The sequence below is a fragment of the Botryllus schlosseri genome, chromosome 14, assembly GCF_051294905.1.
Source record: "Botryllus schlosseri isolate E-star chromosome 14, Bs_hap1, whole genome shotgun sequence".
NCBI classification, from domain to species: domain Eukaryota; kingdom Metazoa; phylum Chordata; class Ascidiacea; order Stolidobranchia; family Styelidae; genus Botryllus; species Botryllus schlosseri.
In genome coordinates, this window is record NC_137249.1 from 13,929,946 (window position 1) to 13,948,807 (window position 18,862).

The 18,862-nt window shown below is 41.7% G+C and overlaps 2 long non-coding RNA genes across 3 annotated transcripts; one reads left to right on the forward strand and one right to left on the reverse strand.

Annotated features, from left to right (window-relative positions):
* Positions 1-712: 712 nt before the first annotated feature.
* Positions 713-16,264, reverse strand: LOC145455200 (uncharacterized). The gene is made up of 2 exons (XR_013920294.1): positions 15,922-16,264; positions 713-875 (listed from the first exon to the last, which is right to left on the reverse strand). It is a non-coding gene; the product is annotated as an uncharacterized LOC145455200 (long non-coding RNA).
* On the forward strand, positions 1,975-16,808 carry LOC145455198 (uncharacterized). Of its 2 annotated transcripts, none has more exons than XR_013920291.1 (3): positions 1,975-2,063; positions 16,276-16,402; positions 16,613-16,808. It is a non-coding gene; the product is annotated as an uncharacterized LOC145455198 (long non-coding RNA). The 2 variants fall into 2 exon arrangements; XR_013920290.1 differs by having other exon boundaries at positions 1,982-2,052.
* Positions 16,809-18,862: the final 2,054 nt, after the last annotated feature.

Consider the following 18,862-nt stretch of genomic DNA (forward strand, 5'->3'; position numbering starts at 1 on the left):
TTTATTTTCTGGAACCCTTAGCAATATGACGTCCATATGTGTAGTTAATATGCATATCGTAACGACCCTCGTAACGACCCCTTCGGGCTATAGGCTTCGCCGGCTAAGCGACAGAAAAGGGGTGGGCGATATCCTGCCGTTCACCGCAATAACCCCTGACGAAGTTCGGTGAATGGTTCGTTGGTCATTGTCTTGGGTTCTGGAACATGTTTTTCGGCTAAGCTTTCGGCTTGCCATAATTTCTCGAATTTCTTATTTTTTCACTATAGGGATCAATATGGACGAATTGCGGTGAACCTGGGCCTTTTGTTAGTTCATCGACTACATCTCTGGTAATAGCAGGGGGAATTATGCAGTGATATATTCATCACGTTTACTGATCTGTGTTCTGATATAGCACAGCGCCGACCCTTCAGGCGAAAACCGGCAAGTCACGCGCCAAGTTGCATTTCCTAAAGAAATAAGTTATTTGTTAATGACAAAATCGTAATGATGAGTCAACTTCCGACAGGAATAACATTTTCAAGCGTTGTGGTAGGGTTAGCAGCGATGGTACGGGTTGTTTCTCGTCGCTGATCTCCTGGCTGAATGATCCCGGTCATCATAGTTCTTGTCGACGTCTTGTAAATATCTTTCACTCTTCTTTCGTCGTTGGTGTGTGTGTATAGGTATCATTGTGTTTGTGCCCGTCACTCGTTCTGCTTTTTTCTCGTTTTTATCGTAGGTGTAGCTGTCTTCGTGCTTGTGCCTGTCCCGTCTTTATATGTGAATGCCGATGTAAGTGTCTTCGTGTTTGTGCCTGTCCCTCGTTCCGTTTTGTCCCTATCATTGCCTATGTTGTCTCTGTCTTTTCTCATACTACCGCGCCTCATCACCTGTACCGCAAGTTTCCAATAAAGGATTTTCTTATCCTTGTATTTCTACATCTCCTCGTCGACACTAACTATGATTACAGTGCAGATCGAAATAGAATGCAACTGCTCCTTCGGGTTATTGGCGATGCCGGCTCTGCCACAGAAAAGGAAGAGGTTTGCCCTGTCACTACCGATATAGCTCCTGATGAAGTTCGGTAATGGCAAGTTGCTCTTTTTTTTAACTGATCAATGGAACATTTGGTTTTCGAGCCAGCCGCTCTGTCGTCAATTCTTAGTCTTCAGCGAGTTCATTCATCGGCACTACTGTTTGATGCAGATGAAATCGATTCCTCGATTTTTTTTCAGCTGGGAGCCCGAAAGCGGTGAAAGAGTCCATTTTCGGTTCGTGACGGGAATCCGGTTTTGCGCAGTGCGCATATCTCCATCGGATGAGACGCATCCGAAAGCCACGGATATGCTTGCCTCGACTTCAGTTGATCGCAAACGACCTGCAAGGTTGGTACAAAGCCCCCACTATCCTTGTCTTTTTAATGGCGGTCTAAAAATCAACAATGGTCTAAAAATGAACAGTTTGCTTGTAACTTTTTTCTGTACATTTTCAAGATGAAGTTCTATTGAAGTGAGATGGAAACATGTTGCTTCCAAGATTTTAAACCCAAACTGGCTTTCTAGCAAGACATGGCAAAATCAGCTATTTTCGGCTCGTTTACTGAAATTTTCTCGGCCACTAGAGGGTGCAATAACCTGAAATCATGATGGAAGGTATTCATTTTAGATTTAGGACCAGATATCGAAATATTGAAATTCAAATTTTTCTCTTTTCACTCCACTCTAATGATGAGTTTAGATTTTAACCGCCTCCTTTGATTGAATTTTTAGATTACAGAATTATTACTGACATTGACTAATTAGCGCAGCAATCAGAGTCTCTTGTCTGCTTTATAGGAAATGCATTCGGCGTCGTTGCTTGGTATTGATATAACTAACGTGTAAATCTGCATTCGGTTAAGGATTGAGTGGGCTGTGAAACGTCGGAGACGGGCTGTGAAACGTCGGAGACGGGCTGTGAAACGTCGGAGACGGGCTGTGAAACGTCGGAGACGGGCTGTGGAACGTCGGAGACGGGGGATTCTGAGTACCTTGTGCGGTGGAGGACGTGGTAATAAGTCGGTAGAAGGTGATACGCGTGTTATGCATCGATGTTGTCTCGCTGATCCGTTATCGCTGTGGTCGGTAGTCAATAAATCGTAAACATTCCAAAAAAAAACGGACGACGCGCTTTCTTTGCGTCTGGCTTAAGCGTTTTTTCTTCTGGAACCCTTGGCCATATGACGTCGATATGTGTAATTTCTATGCATATCGCAACGACCCCTTTGGGCTATTGGCTTCGCCGGCTAAGCGACAGAAAAGGGGAGGCGGTACCCTGCCGTTTACCGCAATAACCCCTGACGAAGTGCGGTAAATGGTTCGTTGGTCACCGTCTTGGGTTCTGGAACATGTTTTCGGCTAGGCTTTCGGCTTCCATTATTTCTCGGATTTTTTTTCAATTTAATAATCCAGGTTGCGGTGAACGCATGGGCCTTGTGTCAGTTCACAGACCATCTCTGGTTTTGGCAGAGGGAATTATGCAGTGATATATTATCACGTTTACTGATCCGTGTTCTTGTATAGCATAGCGCCGACCCTCCCGGCGAAAACCGGCAAGTCAGACGCTTGCAAGTTGCATTTCCTCAAGTAGGCTAATAAGTTATTTATTAATGAAAAATCGTAGAACCTGAATTGACTTTCGGCTTCCGATAGAATTAAGATTTCAAAAATAATAAGGCAAGTTCGTATCCGTTGTGGTAGGATTACCAGCGATGATACGGGTTGTTTCTCATAGCTGAGCTCTTGGTTGAATGATCCCGGTCATCATAGTTCTTGTCGACGTCTTGTAAATATTCTGTATTCTTTCTTCGTTGGTGTACGTGTAGGTGTCATTGTGTTTGTGCCTGTCCCTTGTTCTGTTTTTTTGTACGTTTTCATCGTCGGTGTAGCTGTCTTCGTGCTCATGCCTGTCCCGTCTCCTTATACGTGAATGTCGGTGTAAGTGTCTTCGTGTTTGTGCCTGTCCCTCGTTCCGTTTTGTCCCACTCGTTGTCTGTGTTGTCTCTGTTTCTTTTCTGTTACTACCGCACATGACCTGTTCCATAAGTTTCCACCAAGGATTTTCGTATCCTTGTATTTCTGTACATATATCTCTTTCTTGTCGACACTAACTATGATTACAGCGCAGATCGAAATAGAATGCAACTGCTCCTTCGGGTTATTGGCGTAGCCGGCTCTGCCACAGAAAAGGAGAGGTTTGCCCTGTCACTACCGATATAGCTCCTGATGAAGTTCGGTAATGGCAAGTTGCTCTATTCTGATCTGACCAACGGAACATTCGGTTTGCTTGCCAGCCGATTTGTGGTCGACGTCTCCTGCGAGTTCACCAGTCGATGCTGTTGTTTGGTGCAGCTGATTGATTCCTTCTTTTTTAGCCAGGAACTCGAAAGCGTAGAAATGCGGAGTGCTGCACATATCTCAATCATATAAGACGCATGACATCCGTGTCTCGCACACGACGGTTGTATTCTTGCGTTGTGTGCCATGAACAGTCGTTCAGACAGTAACGCTCCGCAGGACTCGTTGTTTGGGTTGGTTATAAGACCTCTACTGTGTGTGGTTGACATTAATAGGCTAGGCGGCATGCGTTTCGTTTATAGAGGTCTATCCCCTTACTATACCCGATCGTTTCAGAACTGTACAGAACTGTCCATCACTCCGTTGATCAGCGGCTCTATATGGAATTTGTCGCGGTGTCAGATGAGCAAACCGCACCATTGCAATATTTCGCCTACATTCATCAGCTTGCCATGTATAGGCTTTCTCTCCCCTTAATGGTGCACCGCTCTCTCCCCTTAGTGGTGCACCGCCATTTAACATGAATTGAATAAAATGTGAACTATCGCAATGCAATTGGAACTCGTCTGGATTCGAGATGAAAGAGAAGTCCTTAAGGTATTCGATTGCTGTATTGCCTGCGCTGACGCGTCACTATTCACTAAGCGCAAGTTGCCACATGTGATCTTGGCTCGAGTGTGGTTATTGCTGTATAATACACCACAGATGTCGTTCGCCTGTCGCCAACGTGTAATTTTAAGATGCGATTGTTCACTACAAATTATGGTCGTAATCATTACAGTATAATAAAATAGATGCGCAAGTTATTTGAAAGTGATGAATTTGAAGAGTATGAAGACGATCCAATTTGTAAGTATGAGTCACCACACTTTGATAGTTATGTCAAATCATTGCACGAAGATTGTAGCTAACATTCTGCAGCATTATATCGTGGACAGGTATATCGAGAATTTATTCATCCTCGCAAACAACCAAACATGAAATTCAAATCTTGCACGACTCGAAAGATTGATTTGATGCAGTACGCGAAATGCACTTCCTGAAGGAGTTGCAAGAAATTTGTCGGTATATTTGCTAAAATTCACAGAATTTGTATAAAGTAAAACTACAGCAAGTGATCTGGTGATCATGGCGTCTAGTGCAGCGGAGAGACTTATCAGATTATAAAATGTATTCTATAAAAATATCCAGTGAAATTCTCAAATCATGTACTATGTAGTCTCATCGCTTTAAGAAGTCGGTCGTCCATTCTCGGAAAAGGGTGTTCGCAACGTATTGCTTTCTGGACAGTAAAAGTACGACCAAGAACACTACACTACATCGACGTTTGTATTGTATCCTCATTACCACGCTGCCCGCGTATAGAGGTGGTTTTGCCTGCAGAACTTAATTTATAGCGAGAAAGTGCGATTTTCTGTCAATCGGCAGGTTATCCAGGGGGGTATGGTATCGAATTAGAATAGATGTCGGAAGACCTCAAATTACAAGTAATACAAAATACTGATAACTATCTCTTTTCAAGTAAAATACATAATAATACCTGGACATGTTGATTGAATGCATTCAGCGGTTGCAGACCCCGATCCACACTCTTCGGAGGAAACTTCCACGCCCTTGCGTAAGCATCTTCTTTCTTTGATTCCGATTACGCAAGTCACAGAGCATTTTGAGTAGGGACTCCATTCCGCAGTCGCTATAACGGCAATGATGAACTCAACATGCGCCGTAGCCGACAATATACCCAATTACTACCGATGTTTATATATTGACACTATGTTAATAATATTATGAGCTTTGACATTGTATTCGTTATATCAGGCCAATATACTTGCCTACAACCAGTTTGATCTTTGATGTCAATCAGTACGATCATTTATATTACGTATTACGTCCATTGTCGACGTGGGACCAATAAGCTACAATCTTACCAAGAGTAGCAGTAGTTTCCAAGACATCGAGCATTTCGTCGGGAGAAAGACTTGCGTCGATCAAATGGATACTGCCGTTTTTTTTCTGCCAGTTTGTAGAAGATTGTTCGCCTGTTCGGTCATCATCTAAAAAATCGAATATTCGCCATCACAGAACGAAGGTTTCATACTGAACTGGCGCAGTCACAAGGTTGAACGTGCTGATTGAATGGAAAAGTCAACCATTTCCATGCTACACTTTTGACGTCAAACAGAATATACTTCAACGGGACATAATAGGGTTACCATATTTTGGAATAGGGAAAGGAGAACACTTTTAAAATTTTAAAATTAAGAATACAGGAGGAAAATCTTTAAAAAATGGAAAATTTCTTCCACTTCGTGATCGGTGGTTGACTAAACAAAAAGGTCAACTATCTTGCTCAGCACTTAAAATACAGTTTTTCTTTCACATTGTCAGTTTGTTGACTAAAAAAATTACCGAAATAGCCGCCGGAGCGTTACTGAAATTCTGATTTTTTGTATCTCAGTCGAATTTTAAACCAAAATTCTCAAAACAAAATGTGTATATGTATATCCAACTTCTTTTGAATATCAGCTGAATGTATTGGGGTTCTCGGTCAAGGTGTGAAATATCGGTATCGACCAAGAAATTCAATATCGGTCGGACTCTAGAGTATGCCAAATTTTATTTGCTGCTATCTGTGCGCTCGAATGTCCTGCAGCGATAAAGTGCCTAAAAATCCCATTGCAAGTCGAATATGTTTGTTGTAGATGTCCCTGACACTAACATAATAACCGAAAAGGAGTCAAATTGATGGATGAACTGTACCAGAAGTGCAAAAAAACATATATATGAAGTCTAAATTTGTGGCAAAGAATACCTTTGAATTGTAAATTTTTTCTATATTTGGACCAGTGTCGAAAATTGAAGTTAATTTGTGCAAGACAGTTTTGCGATTTGAACAAAATGATTATAATTTTATTAATTTATACCAAAATGTTCATTAATTCCTGCTACAGGCAATTCTTTTTCTAGTCATAACCCTAGCAGCATCTATGCGTATCCGCGATAATATTTCTCACCGAATGACGCTGCTGTCAAGGATCGCTTCATCTTCGAGTCCTCAAATACATGGTCATCAACATCACAGTATTCCGGACTTGTTGCTTCACATATATCAGGGCATGTTTCACAGCATCCAGTAAGAATAGGCACGTATACGCATCCTATAATTCAGTGGCTCCCAAACGGTGGGAAATTCCCCACTGGTGGGGAATTCAATGATTTCTGGTGGGGAATAGACGCATTTGTTCAAAATTATATACAGGACAGTATACATATTCACAGAGACACATGTGCAATTGCCGTTACCAGTTAACTGCTCTGTATGTATCGAAAATTATATTGCGTGTTGTTCACAAAACCTCATTTTTAACTCTGGATGGCCAATCATGGCGTAACAAAAGCATCCAGCACGACTAGTTTGACGTGAAATACCGCTTTCGTGAAATTTTGAGCGTTACTGGTATCGGTTCATAGTACGTTTTATGTTGCAGTTGAAGGCGATTTTCTTGCGTACTGGTGTGGTTGTGTGTCTTGTGTAGTCAAACCAGCAGATAGCTGCTCTATGATGACAAATGTGCTGAGTAGTGGAGAACAGGACCGTAACTGCCGCACCCAAACCCCCCACTTGGAGGGGGGGCGAGCTCGAAGAGGCCAAAAATTATTTCGTGAATTAACATAAATTTAAGTATTTTTTTTTGGAAATTTTTGCCACTTTATCAAAAAATTTTCGCGCTGGGGGCGCTATTTACTATTGCCGAATATCTGATTATTCGGTACCCTTCCCTTCGGCGTCGGCCATTACTGCACCACGACGCACCAATTCCATGTAACATGCAACTCAGAGAAGTGTGCTAGAACGATCAGCAGCGAGAAGACCTTGGCCGAGAAGGAATGGCCTTGTGGTGTCCAGAAACTTCGATATATATACAATATACATATATGCTTAATTGTACATAGGCGTTCAAATGGCTGGCGCCGAATGTTCCTGTCCCGGCGATCTGAACCCCACCGGGCAAATGCCATCCCGTAGGGAAAAATTATTTACCAGTAAAGCCATACCAATTGGAAATCGTGTGTGCCTTTTAGTTTGGGCGATTTCGGTATCTTTTGACATAGCAGATATAGGAGGTCACGAAATAGCATAATGTAATGAAGTCGATATACCAACGGGTCCGCCTGAAAATGTTTAATTCTTATTTAGGGGTCCTACCTTTTCGAACACACCTCACTCAGCTCTACTGGTAAATCTGATTAGGTGAGCAAACCGGGGATAAAAAATTGATAACAAAATATATGCAATTCCCGATCATATCTACCGATTCAAAAACGGACTATATAAATTTTTCGCGCTTCGCCCGTTTAGTCCAAATAAGACGACGCACTAAACAGTGTACCCAATGTAGCTGATAAGTAGCAGGAAAAAACGTACAGGCTCAGCGGGGCTGAGGGGGTTCTGGGGTTCCCCAGAAGTTAGGTTTATCACCCTGTGGGGGCCTAAGATCAACGTTTTTGGCGGGGCTGGTGAAGTGCTGTTACGGTCCTGGTGGGGAATGAAAGCTCGTAATAAATATGAACTGGGGAATGAAGACAAAAAGGTTGGGAACCACTGCTATAAATGGATAGATTCCCAGTTATTAATGATCAAAGTTGCGCTGGTGTGCCAATACCGTGCAAACTCATCATTGATTTCATTTACCTTTTTGGTCTAGTAAAGTATATACGGCAAGAGCTTTGTCAGCATCTTTCGGTGTTGCATCGGATGGTTAGTAAATCTTACAGTTCACCAGGTACACCAGAGGCAAGTTTCTGCAAAAGTTGGCAATAGTGTAATCAATTCAGTCAGAGCGTTATGGTTTTGAGGCATATGGATTACAGGCTAGCGCCTATCCAATTAGACGATTTTTATGTCATTAGATATTTCCGAAATTGAAAATACGAAGATAGCTATACTACAAGTACGATGCAAGACGGAAAAAAATCTTCATATCTCTGAAGAAGGCAAACGTACAGCGTGTAAGTGCAACAGATTGCGTATCTCATGTATGTAACTATATATCACACAGTACACATGTTACATACGTGAGGCATGTGTCCAATATATGCTTGGCTCGGTCGATACTTTCTTACGCAATACAAGGGAAACGAAAAATAGAAGGTGCAATTATACAGATGTACTAATGAGCTAACTAACGGGGATAATACTGTAAAGACTGAAGAATACTAGGCTACTATATGTAAGTATATAGGTAGGTGAGCCCCAGTATACTGCGAAATACAAATAAGTTCACTTTATTTGGCTTCATATTTCAGACAGCCCTAACTGGCCATTTTGGGTCTGTTTATCCATGTTATTATCGCCAATTAAAGGTTGCGAGTGGGGTGGTGGTATGCTTCACCGCCGTAACAATAATGTATCACTCGGCGATTGGACTGTTTTATTACTATGGTACATTAATCATTCATTATATTCGAGTTGTTATTGATCAGTTCCGTTATTCGAAGGTAAATCTAACTTCGATGCATGCACGTCATGATGCATTTGCACACTAGCAAGGTGTCTATAACTAATTCTTTTGACAAACTATGCTAAGTATACCTCAGAAAATAAATTTAAATATTTAAAAATGTGATTTTTTTCGTACCAGGCGTGAATTCACAATAGTAAATCACATTCGCACGATGTTTATGGTATGGCAGTCTGGAAGGTCCCGTTCAATAAGGTCTACTTGGTAATACTTTGAATACCCCTGCTATTGGCGCAACGACCCGCGAAGCCATCAAAAACAGGAAATTGGCCAGCGAGCATATTTGAGTTTGAGACCTCTGGCCTACAGGGATTCAACGACTGCGATGGTGTATGCAGTAGGGGTCGGGAACTTTTTTCGTCTAAAAATCCATATTGGCCATTTTTTTCCATTTTACCTCCCAAAGAGCCAAACATGTCAATCAACTGTCACATCACAATTGAATTCGCGACGTCATACTGCGAATTCGTGACGTCATGGTAGCACTAATTCGAACTCACAACATGACTCCAGAATTTCTGCCTGAGTGTTAGAGGTTTATCTAGGCTCCTCCTCGCTACGTGATCCGCGGAAGCGGTGTTGTGTAAAAGCTTAGAAGTGGGCCGTGGTACAAGTAGGTAAAGACGGAATGGGCGTGGTGTAAAATGACCAATATTGTCGAAACACCACGAATATCAAACAACCAAACTCACTACATGAGTTTCGTCGTGTGCGCCACATTTTCTCACTAAAAACTCGTACTCGTGGTCGCCGTAATTGAGCCAACTCGTGGTTATTTGCCAACTCGTGGTTGCATTAATTGAGCACACAAAGCTTGAATTACATGAATCGTTTGCAAGTTAGATATTTTTAATTGTAAACTTTAGTTAAGAGAACGTAGGTTCGTCGCGATGCTCCTTTTAAATGCGATAATCCCTGATCACATTCGTAGGTGGAGCCATACATGGTCACTACAGCAATATATACCGACTCTATGGGGTGATACATCCATGATGTGGGGTCAGGGGAGGCTAGTGAGGTAGTCAGGATGAGTGAACGAAAATTGTGAAACCTGCAATTAATATTGGTATTTTCTATCGATGTTCATGAATGACTAGATTTTGAACATTTTCACCCAAATTCACACAATTTGCATTTTTATTGTTAAAAGAAAAGCGCGAAACGCGAGGTAAGGCACAGACGGGACAAGCCTCTCCATCAACTGCGCATTTTATCGTATATAGCTTAACCTGTATTTTAACTGATATTAATTAATTAATCATGTAACTGTCGCACTGATTCCGAAAATCTAAATACTGATCGACTTCTAAACTCTCAAAGTAGATCATCCGTAGATAAGCAAGACAGTGTGTATTTTAAAACTGCGATGTCATATGGTCGTCGCCATGCCAGTTATTCTCTTTGATCAATCAGCGTATCGTGCAATCCAAGATTTCAAGCCGAATCGAATTCGCGAGTGATAGTAACGTGAGAGTAACTTAAATTTTAGAATTTTGAAAAGGGGGGGTTCGAGCCCCAAACCCTGAAGACGGCATTGTGTTTACCCCTCGAAGACATATTTATACGGCCACGAGTATAATTATTCTGGTCGTGATGAAAATTTATAAGCAAGCTGCTGCAATATTGATCAATTCAGTACAAAAATAAATATTTGGAAATGAGTAATATCTTATATCAAAAAGAGCCATCTATGGCTCGCGAACCTTAGGTTCCCGACCCCTGGTGTACAGCGTGCCATCTAAGTACTTTCCATATAGGATCACGCCGAAAATATTTCTATATGCAATACTTGAAATATTCAAAATGCGGACTCAAATACCTTTATTCACCCACGTCAAAACAATTAAAACGACTTGATCATTTGGCTACAATTCCTCGCGGTAATTAATGCCGAAAACACAAGGCCTATATAATCTAAATTGAATGTACGTATCCGTTGGTAGCATAGCTAACTATACAAGAGATAATCCTGCATGCAAATGTTAAATCGATTTCATGAACTACCTTGTATTTCAGTACCTTGCGAAGACACGAGAACGGACAGTCATTTGCTAAAAGTATTATTTGCGAAATGCGACACATTCAAGAATGATGGATGCAGGAAGACGTGCAGGGGATGCTGAAGAAAACTTATGTCGATGACGCTTGGATAGTAACCTTTGTTCACAAAATAGCGCTGCTTAGAGACTCCATGCAATGATTCGATATATACCTATTAGATTTGCTTGTTTCATAATGATGAGTTCGTTCGGAATTTGCTATCCAAACATGATTTTATACATTCATAAAATTGCATACCAATACATATATATCGCTTATGGCCCAATTTATGCGCTCCGATTTTTAATAACGTATTTACTATATACATGGACATTGAACAATGTATATAGGTGTGCAGGATGTTAGGGTTGGATTTAAAAGAAATGGCCTTTAAAAAAATACCATTTTAAAAAGAACAAACTTGTGTTTTTCTTCAAAAGTTGTATAATTACGTCATACTTGTGTAAATACTTTCGAAAAAACATGTAGTATGAGCTTACGAACGATTTGCACTCGATATAAATAGTCGACTTATACACGATATGGAATAGTTGGAACCCTATAATGTATAGATCTGGTCAAAGATATTTTTAGTCCGTTTAAGACAGGGGACGGATGCCTTTTTTGACAAAGGAGCCTATATTTTCATGTGTCAATTTCATTCTACTGTGACGTCAAAATTGAAGATTCGTGACGTCACAACCAATACAAAATAAATAAATTATAATAATAAAAAAGCATGTTTTAAACAAGGGTCATGTTTAAACATGTTTGTTTTAAATTGATTCCTGTTATAAATGCAACCCTATAGGTACAGCGCTGTTTTAAATGCAGCCATAGATACACTGCACGGGACGAAAATCGCAACATCAGTAAAGTTCGAAATGCGATGAAAATGTACATGAATGAGGAGTTATTGGAAAGTGCTTTTGCGTACCTGTTCACGTCCCTGTCTATATAAGATCTTGTCCAGTGGTTCCCAACCTTTTTCGACTCATCGCCCCCTTTTCAAGCTCCACACCGATCATCGCATCCCAATTATAGGGAACCGAAAAATAGGCATACAAACTGCAATCACCGGCGAGTTGTCTAAAAAATAGGTCAATTTCTCGGCTCGACCTCGAAATTACACTTTTACAGCTAAATTTAGGCGAGTTCACTAAAAAAAGGTCATTTCTCCGACTTGACTCCAATAACCGTTTTAACACGCCATCGCCCCCCTTCGTTATTTTCGCACCCCTAGACCGCCAAATCGCCCCCTGGGGGGCGATATCGCCCACGTTGGAAACTACTGATCTTGTCGGAACAATACTCATTGACCAAAGTTCTCTTAGTGCAATTCGAAAGATGTCTCTCATTTTAATGTAAGTTCCACGGTCACGTTGTGCCAGTAAAGGCCCCGCATTCGTACTCAGTATATTAGAGCTGTTTAGAAAATCTTATAATCCCGCCATCTATTTTGCACCACGAATTGCCGGGTTCAGCATACATGGAAGACCCTGTCACTGTATTAATTGAAATATAAATATAGCCCTACTATGCCAACATTGGCAAGCATGTAGCAATGACGTAACAACAATCATTCTATTATTCTCAATCGAAATATAGCGTGAAATGCCAAGCAAAATCATCAAAGATCAGTATAATTCTTCAACTAAGACGGGTTAATCTTACTTTTGTGTTGAATGTCCCTTCTTGCTGTCATCTAGATGCAACGAATAATAGCATGTTGAAATTTGAGACATATGGATTAGATTAGGGTTGCCATACGTCCGGAATTTCCCGGACATGTCCGGAATTTCACTGTTCAAACTGGCGTCCGGGAGGAATTTCTAAAATATGCCAAATGTCCGGAATTTTGAAGACTTGACGTAGCCTCATAATTTTTTCGTAAATCAGCATAAAAACAATATTTTTTGGGAATATTTTTGCTGATGCATGATATTTTTCTTCGCGCTGCGCGCGATTTACTATCACATTTATTGATTTTAATATGGAGACTGCCACCATCGCAAAATGTGCAATAAAATATTAATAAAAACAACCTTCATTTACTGGAATAAGCCTAATCTCAATCGCAATTATAGAAGAACGGTATATTCCTAGAGATCGTTAAAACCGTTTAAATGCTTTATTCAAAGATAGTGGTTCCAAACGGGGTGTCGTAGGCCTTTATTCTGGGGTTTGCGAATATGTTTAATGTAATCAGCTTCCAAAATAGCCCGTGAATAAGTCTGGGCAAAGGTGCTGACTTCTTTTAGTAATCAGCTCGTCAAAGTTTGATCTGGGCCACGGAACATTTTCGAATTGGAGACGAAGTCGCGACCATAAAAGGTTTGAAACCACTGGATGTTGGGTGTTTATAAAGCTCCGTGGTGCGCACCGGCATAAGGATGATAAACAATCTTGTCGGTAGGACATGAACATGACATAACGAAGTGCAATTACGCTCCCTGTATTTTCGAACTCATCATCCTCCACCAGCTCTAACGCTAGCTCTGATCATGTGGGCGGAGAGCAGTAGCTACATAGTAATATATGGAACGACCAATATTATTGACCGAATTCATTCAAATAAGTTTACGACCAGATGCATATATAAACCGGATCCATATAACAAGCACCAAGAAGTTGCATCGATTACCCTATAGTGTGGGATAAAAATCATTGTATATTTGGGCGGTAGGAGGCTGTAAATATGTGCTTTCGGTCCCGGTTACACATCACACAGCCACATACTCCTCCTGAACCGGATCGTGACCAGCACCTTTGGTCTCTGAGCAAAGCTTTGCTAGTGTGACGTCATAACTCATTTTGAAATCCACTAGTGGGCGCTAAAGAGTGTCCGGAATTTGGGTTTCTGTAATATGGTAACCCTAGATTAGATGCTGCTTTTACTGGAAAATTCTCCTATTTCAAAAAATAGTTCGCAGGTTAGCACCCAGTAATAAGGGTCATTTGTGAACGCGTATACCTCTGAGTCATCAAGGTCGCGTGTCGTACACGAACGTGAAACCAATGTTCGCCCCATCCCCAGCTAAATCGGACTGACGAGCAGATAGCCATGTTTCGGTGTCGTTAATTCGGTTCCAATAGGAGTTTATTCAGTTACAATCAACTAGTATTTAGAAGGCATCAGGCCACTGCTGGCCGTCCCTGCTATTGCGCATCGTCACAACGCAGCTGATGATCGAACACATGCGAAATTTACTCGGTTGTTCAATATTTACCCACATCAGCACTCTCAGACCTGGTTTTGTTGATTTACATCCATTCATTTAATTGTTTTATGTTTGATTTCAAAACAGCGCAATATCACACGAGAAAGAAGTAGGCTATATAATACGTACAAGCCACATACGCAGATATTCAAGACCTGCTGTGGTATTCAGTCGGTGTATACAGTGACCCTAGGATGCACCGATACTGGGTACACCAACGCGAAAAGATATACAAGAGCCCATCACCAACTTGTCACACTAAAGCAGGGGTTATTAAGTGGAGTTCGTGGAAGGCCTAAACACCTAAGGTCGCGGTTAAAAACTGGACTATCATGGATGTACCGCTAGTTGGTGGATTGTTCAACCCAATAGTATGCTTGTCGTGATTCTGGTCACGGTATAAGTCCGGCGTTGAAAGATGTCATGGGCTGTCGCACACTCGCACACGCACATAACCTGGTCGCATAGGTTTCGTATGTGTATTGTTGCTTTGCAGTCGTGGTGATTCGACAGCAATGGTCATTTTACACCATGGCGATATTCATACTGAGGACAGAACTCCTGAGCTTCCCACACTACCACTGCTTATCTATGTTCCAGGCTTTCGCTAGACACCGCTATGCCGACTCGTTTGATTGAATTTCGAGATTACAGAGTAATTATTGGCATTGACCAATTAGCGCAGCAATCAGAGTCTCTTGACTGCTTTATAAGAAATGCAGTCTGCGTCGTTGCTTGATAATTCATATTACTAACGTGTGAATCTAGTCTGTTCGCATTCGGTTGAGGATTGAGTGGGCTGTGGAACGTCGGAGACGGGATTCTGAGTACCTCGTGCGGTGGAGGACGTGGTAATAAGTCGGTAGGGGAAGGTGATAATCGTGTTATGCATCGGTGTTGTCTCGCTGATCCGTAGTCGGTGTGGTCGGTGGTAAAGAAATCGTTGCAGTAAACATTCCGAAAAAAAAACGGACGACGTGCCTTTCTTTGCGTCTGGCTCAAGTGTTTTTTTCTGGAACCCTTGGCAATAAGACGTCGATATGTGTAATTTATATGCATATCGCAACGACGCCTTTGGGCTATTGGCTTCGCCGGCTAAGCGACAGAAAAGGGGAGGCGGTACCCTGCCGTTTACCGCAATAACCCCTGACGAAGTGCGGTAAATGGTTCGTTGGTCATCGTCTTGGGTTCTGGAGCATGTTTTCGGCTAAGCTTTCGGCTTTACATAATTTCCTTATTTTCATTTTTTTACTTGAATATCATCATGAACGATTTGCGGTGAACCTGGGCCTTGTGTTAGTTCATAGACTATCTCTGCTAATAGCAGAGGGAATTACGCAGTGATGTAATGATCACGTTTACTGATCTGTGTTCTTGTATAGCATAGCGCCGGCCCTTCAGGCGAAAACCGGCAAGTCGAACGCTAAATTCCATTTCATTAAGTAATAAGTTATTTAATAATGAAAAAATCGTAGAACCTGAATCAACTTCGGACGGAAATAAACTTTAAACGTTTTGGTAGGATTACCAGCGGCGATACGGGTTGTTTCTCGTCGCTGAGCTCTTGGTTGAATGATGCCGGTCATCATAGTTCTTGTCGACGTCTTGTAAATATCTTTCACTCTTTTTTGGTTGGTGTATGTGTAGGTGTCTTCGTGTTTGTGCCTGTCCCTCGTTCTGCTTTTTCTTGTACGTTTTATCGTCGGTGTAAGTGTCTTCGTGCTTGTGCCTGTCCCTCGTTCCGTTTTGTAAAATTCATTGTCTGTGTTGTCTGTCTGTGTCTTTTCTGTCACTACGTTTACCACATCGCCCGATCACCTGTTCCACAAGTTTCCAACAAAGGATTTTCGTATCCTTGTATTTCTGTATATATCTCTTCTCGTCGACACTAACTATGATTACAGTGCAGATCGAAATAGAATGCAACTGCTCCTTCGGGTTATTGGCATAGCCGGCTCTGCCACAGAAAAGGAGAGGTTTGCCCTGTCGCTACCGATATAGCTCCTGATGAAGTTCGGTAATGGCAAGTTGCTCTTTTTCTGATCTGATCAACGGAACATTCGGTTTGCCAGCCAGCCGCTTTGTCAATTCTTAGTCTTCAGCGAGTTCATTTATCGGCGCTATCGTTTGCTGCAGATGAAATCAGATTCCTCGTTTTTTCAGTTCTCTGAGCCCGGAAGCGGTGTAGAGTCCATTGTCGGTTCGTGACGTGTAACCAATTTGCGCATTGCGCGTATCTCCATCTGATGAGACTTTTTGCCGCGTATATGCTTGTCTCGACATACAAACGGCCTGTATTGTAAGTTGTGGGCCGTGAACAGCCATTCGACTCTCGGGCAGCGAGCAGTCGCAGTCAATATAGATTGTTATTAATATAAAGCCACGACTGTCCTGGTATTGGTTAGCATTATGTTGTTCAACTATAGGCAAAGCCCCATGTCGTTAACTATAGGCGAAACCGCATGCATTTCGTTTAGCGGTGTGCCCCGATCCTATACTATCGTTTTAGATCTGCACAGAAGACGGAAGATCGCTATGAATTCGTCACTCCGTTGATCAGCTGGTATTTGACATTACTCGTGATGTCAGATGAGCAAACCGTGCCATTGCGATATGCCTACATCCACCAGATTTCCATGTAGGCTTTCTTTCCCCTTAACATGAAATGAATAAAATGTGAAATGAATAAAATGTGAACTATCGTAGTGCAGTGTAAACTCGTTGTTCGAGATAAAGTCGTTGGACTGAGTTCCCAAGGTATTATTGCCTGCCCTGGCGTGTCACTATTCAACCTGCGCAAGCTCCTACATGTGCGCTTGGCACGTGTGTGGTTATTGATGTACACTGTACAGTTTACCACCGATGTCGTTCGCCAGTCGCCCACGCGCAAATCGGATACGATTGTTCAGGCACGTCAATGTACTATGGACTAGGGATGGTGTGAACGCAAGCTTCACGTTCGCGTTCTGTGTGTGAACCTCGGAAAGTTTTAAAGAGGTTCACGTTCACGAACGAACGTTGATAGGTTCTGCACTGAAGCATCATATATTACAATTTTCACGTCATAACATCTTTGGCTGGAATTTCCTGTATTTTAACTGCGAGTCACTCTACGCATGGCGCTGGCATCATAAAATATCAACACTAAACGAGCGTGCACCTTGACAATCTCAACAATGTTGATCGCTTTGTTACAATAATATCCAGTTCGTGAATATTTAGTCTCTCTGCTGTAAACTTGACCCCGAATCACACACCTTCAAGATCGAAATATGCTACCTGCATAGATATTGTCAGCGAATGATGCTTATTCAACCAGTAAATGAATTTGATGTCGTCTTATGTAGAAAAGCTAGTAAGCGTACTGGGTCCACCTCGATTTCATATGCTTATTGTATCATAAAAACGAAATCCTTGCGATTGGAGTGCTGGCTACTGCTGTATAACTTGTTAATGGGGTAATATCGGTAGCAAATATAGAAACCCTTTTTGCACTCTGCTCAATATCAACGTATAGCAAAACTTGGATGCCGAATACATTGTCCGGTCTCGCCTAGACCGCTAAAGCGTAAGTTCATATTTCCTCGTCAAATCGTTGGCAAAGCGACGAAAGATTGGTTTTATGGGATTATTAAATCATTTGATTGCCCCAGTTGATACATTTGGCGACGTTTAAAATGTTAGTATGTAGCCCAGGGGTGGGCAAAGTACGGCATGCGGGCCGCCTGCGGCTCGTAACACCGTTCTGTGCGGCCTGCGAGAGTCTAACGAAACTTCAAAAATATTGGTAAAATGCGTACTACAAATCGAATTAATGTAGGGACTTGATTAGTTTTTTCTTAGTATATTTCACCATGATAATTCTGAGACAGCTCCAACTGGTGGGCGCCCCCACCCTCTGGGGGCGTGAAAGCATCTGAAGGCGGGCGCGAAGCTGAGCTCAACTGAAAATTTTTACATCAATTTCATAGTTATTGCTCTATCTGAATTACATATTTAAAAATCTCTCATCCACAGTCGTAACCTTCCATGCCATCAAACTACCCGTTAGGTTTGCTAGCATCCTGGTTGCGTTTTGCGATACGACGATAAGGGGGCGCGAAATCTTCCACCATCATAAGGGGGGGGGGAGCGTGTCTTTAAAAAAGTTTTGAGAACCACTGATCTAAGGTAAATACTTAATATCACAGCGGGATAGCTGCTAAGAGATTGACATAATTTGGAACACGAGTGGGATTTCAGATTGGCCACTCCATTTTTAATTATTTTAGTGATGTGCTTATAAAACACGATTCGGGCGTGTCTTAGGTAGATATGTTGTCTGTATATGTAGAATTCGGGTATTTATATTTTATCTACACATAGCAGAAGCGTGTTTGAAGCTAACATGGTTATGATGCTATTAGCATTGTGCGTCCTGGAACTGAATCAAAAGTGGGATTAGTAAATCTGGACAGATCGCTGCTCACAGATTTAAATTTCAATCCTGTCCTAAGAATCGGGCCGCCAACTTTCATCTCTATGGTTTTGACAAATTGGTTATTGAAGTCCGCCAGCTTATGAAATCTCGCCACTATATTTTCTGGCGCATGTACGATATCATCAAAGCAATGTTTGGCTTGTTTTAAATAAGCATATATAGTATCTCCATGTCCTCACTATATAATCAAATATCAATATTGCGTTTTGGTTTATAATCCCAATTTTATATAGTGCGGCTCGCGAATGGATTCAGATGTTGAATGCGGCCCGAGAGCTC